Source organism: Montipora capricornis, chromosome 12 (assembly GCF_036669925.1).
Source record: "Montipora capricornis isolate CH-2021 chromosome 12, ASM3666992v2, whole genome shotgun sequence".
NCBI classification, from domain to species: Eukaryota; Metazoa; Cnidaria; class Anthozoa; order Scleractinia; family Acroporidae; genus Montipora; species Montipora capricornis.
Window position 1 is genome coordinate 27,174,684 of NC_090894.1, and position 4,239 is coordinate 27,178,922.

The 4,239-nt window shown below is 42.3% G+C and overlaps 1 pseudogene; it reads right to left on the minus strand.

Moving 5' to 3' along the window:
* Positions 1-617: 617 nt before the first annotated feature.
* On the minus strand, positions 618-2,552 carry LOC138025564 (uncharacterized; annotated as a pseudogene).
* Between the last annotated feature and the right edge of the window lie 1,687 nt (positions 2,553-4,239).

The following is a 4,239-nucleotide window of genomic DNA, read 5'->3' on the forward strand; positions in this document are numbered from 1 at the left end:
TGCTTGATTAACAATTTCGTAACCCAGTGGGTACGTGGAAGTATGACTGGCTAGCGTGTCTCCCATGTCAAGACCTCTGCATAGCGCAGTCTTTCGTCGCATCGAAGAACTCCATCTTCATCTAAAACAGGTTTCAGTGGCTGCAGTTTGCTTCCACTTTGAAGTGCTCCTCCAGCACACACACTGCTCGGATTTCTTCACTGAATACGTCTTGCTGAGCTTGCCTGATAAACTGTGTCCCTGCAGAAGTGACTTCACCAGGCTGGAGCGTGTCTTGCCTTCGGATGGCAATTGGTAGAAAGCAGTTCTAAATGAAGAGATTAACCCAAGCAGCAGTTCTTCTCAGTTTCACCCAATTTGAGAATCTCTGAGGCTCTAGCCGGTCTATGGTGATCGATGCAACGAATGTCTGCTTCACTCTTTGCTCTTTTTTCCTGGCATAATTTTCGGACTTCAATGTTTGCTTCTGTCTTGACCATTCTAGTCTGAGGCCACTCAGAAGGGTCTTGTTTAAGGAATGACGCTCCAATCCACCATCTTCCCTCTAAACCCAGAACTGAGACACCACGACCTCTTGTCAGGATGTCGGCTGGGTTCTGTTTTGTCGGAACATATCTCTACTGTTCTGGATCGGTCAAGGCTTGAATCTCACTCACACGATTTCTCACAAATGGCTTAGACCTCCAGCTCTGTCCACGGATCCAGTACAATACGTCGAATCTATCAGACCAAAAGCTCCATTTTTCTTTCTTTATGCCAAGCTTTTGGCCAACGGTTTGACTCAGCTTAAGTCCCACAATGGCAGCTATTAACTCTAATAGAGGTATACTGACGGTCTGCAGGGGTGCAACGCGTGATCTTGACACATCAAGACGACAGCTTATGGTTTCATCCTCATAAAGGTGTCTGAGGTACGAAACCGCTTCATATGCGTCTTGAAGTGAGTCAACAAAGGTGTGCAAGATCACTTCCTTTACTGCAGTTAGAGTTTTCATACATCGGGGAATCCGAATTTTTACTAGGGCACGGATTTCTTCAAACCACATCGATGCTTTAAGTGATAGGTCCACGCTGACTGGCTCGTCCCAGACTACACCGCTTGCCCACATCTCTTGAAGTACAACCTTAGCACGCACTGTATATGGAGACAGGAAACCCAAAGGGTTAAACAAGGCTGCTACTTTCTTTAGAAAACTGCGTTTGGAATAGACATGCTTTTCAGGGGATGGATTAATTTGAAACTTGTATACAACATTCATAGGGCACCACAGGACTCCCAGGGTTTTGGTGGGCGGTAGTTCACCCCGGTCCAGATCAACTTCTGTAGCACATTCCGATGATGGAATAAACTGTAACACCTCTGGCTCGTTTGACAACCACTTTCTAGGGTACATTCCCGCAGAGATCCACAGCCGTGACAGCTGGTTGTACAATTCTACTGCTGTCTTCACATCTCTTTGATATAGCACATTAAGGCTACAGGGTCATGGCGAAATCTGAGTAGCACCTCAAACAAGTCATTCTGTAGTTTAGGTTATTGAAGCACAACGTCATTTATGGACATATCGTTAAATTTTGCAGAGGCATCAAAGACTATATGGGTCTTGGTTGTTGCTTTGTCTGGCCTCAATATTAGGAAGTGGGGTAATTACCAGACTTGATCTGGCTTGACTTCTTCAGGTGGCACTTTATGGAGGTCTCTTTTGTCTTGATAGGATTGGATCTATTCGCTTCTTTTTAGGCTTCACCAAACTCTGGGGACCGCTTTAGGTCTTTCACAGTGCTCTGCAGATGGGGGAAAGGCCATGCTGTAGTTATCACGTAACAAGGCATTGTCCCATTACCAAGGCATTCCAATAGAGTAGTGGCCGTCAGCAAATGTCACGGACTTAGAAACTGTATCTATTGCAAACTTCTCATAGGGATTGACAATCAGAGTTTCTTTAGGTTCCTCTATGTCCCAGTAGCGGCGAACAAGACAACTTAAGGCTTGTGCATCATTCAGAAAGAACGTGAAGGTTGTCCGAGTTCTCCCGGCCGGTACGTCTGGGTTGACAATGCAAGTCCACTCCAACGCAGTTAATCTAGCTATAGGCTCTCCTGGCTTTTCCTGCACATCTTCTAATGAGTACAGTAAATCAGCGTGATCCACACCAATCAGCAAGTCTACAGTGGGTCTGGGTCCTACTGCCGGAAACGTGATGCTCTTAAGATGCTCCCATTCGTGCTTGTGCTTACTCCAATCCACAACTCTCATATCTTCGGTGACCTTTTCAGTTGTGTAAGCAGAAGTTAGTTTAGATACTTTTACATCAGAACTGCTGATCGCTTTTCTCTGACGTTCTGCATGTGTTTCCTCTCAACTCGTGTAATACTTTCGTGAACTCCCGTTCTCGCGTAATAATTTCTTGTTCATGGCGCTTCGATCACTCTTTGATTGTAGATTGTCCGTTCGGTGCTGCCCTGGAAGCGCTTAGAATATCACCCTGAGTGGAACCGCCGTTTAGAGATCCTGTTACAAGCCTTTCAATGTGGCTGAAATCTTCCTCCATCTTTTCCAGTTCGAGTGCTACGGCGGTAAGTCTCGATAAGTGTCCAACAGTCTCATAATGTGTTTCTAAACTCTCGACTGCACTAATTCTTTAAAAGTCGCTGAAAAAAGACTCAAAAGCTCCATCAACTGCATTTTCAAAGCCATTCCTCCTTCCAAAGTCATCATTTATTTTGTTTTGGTTCTTGTTTAAACGGTTTTTGTACTGCACTTTGTCCTTTTTAAGTCGTTCGGCCGTCTCGTGTTCGGTTACAAACACATACGAATCCCATTATAATTAAGTCCAATCAACTTAGAAACCTCGCTCTGCTACCAGTTGTTCTCCAGGATTATTGGTTCAGAACAACGAGTCCACAATTAAGGACGGTGCCTATTATTGTTATTGCGCATACGTTCTGCGCATCTCGAGATACTCGGATTTCCTATTGGGGATGCTTATTAATACAGGGATATTTTTGCACGGTTTAAAACTATTCGGAAAGAAGTAGATCTTAGTAAGTGTCCTTGGTACCCAAAAAGAAAATTAGGGGTAACCATGAATTTTTGAGAGACAATTAAGCTTCAATTTGAGAAAGAACGCATAACATTGTTTTGTAATTTAAAGCTTTTTATAAATATTGCTCTTGAATTATCTTTGAAAAATGCGTGGTTACCCCCAATTTTCTTTTTGGATTTCAATAACACTTGTTAAGATCTACATTTCCTGCATAATCACACACCGGAGAAAAAATATGTTTAATTAGTAGGCACCGTCCTTAAGTCGATGAAACTGGAACGATTTAATTTTATCACATTCGAAAACAAAGTACAAACTTCAAAACCTCCTGCTCTAGATTTAAAAAAAGTGACTGCGTTTGTGCGCGTGAACAGGCTAACCAACAAATTTCCTTTATAACAAATGACGTTGGGGGGGTCATTTTAAATGACCACTGAGGTTGGGAGCTAGTAATTTCAAATGACCAGCTCCCAATGTCAGTGGCTTCCTAGCTCAGTTGGTTAGAGCGTCGCACCGGTATCACGAGGTCACGGTTCATGATCATACCCCGCTGAAGACTTGCATTTTTCAGGCTTCCCTAAGCAGTTGCTATGATTGCGTCCATAACTACGATGATCATAGCTTGACTTGACTTAATATCCGAAGTTTAGTATATTATTCATTTCATATATCATTTCGTTCAATGATAATTATTAGTATAAATACACAGTAGTCGTTTTTGCCACTGTAAGTGAAGATGATTTTCGCTTTGAAATGTTTTTTTTTTTGTCTCTGTTTTGAAATAATCACCTGTGTATTTATACTAAAAAAATTATTCGCCTCAGGCGAAGTGATTATCGGTGAATAATCACCTCGACTTCGTCTCGGTGAATATTCACCGATAATCACTTCGCCTGAGGCGAATAATTGTTAATTGTTCAAAAAATTACCACGAAACATGATCTGTGGAAACCATTTTTTTTTGTTTTGTAAAATTGGCTGCCACCAAGACCGACAAAAATTAGAAAAAGATCGAGGGAAGTCCGAAAACAGACGTAAGTACTGAACAAGAATTAGTCAACGAATCTTAATAAACTTCAAAAGGCCTACAAAGGCAAGTAAGCTCACCACAAGAAAGATTAACTGTCACAATGCAAGTACATTTAGCTTATTGATTACTTCAGCGCTTACGGACAAGAATCACATCATGATT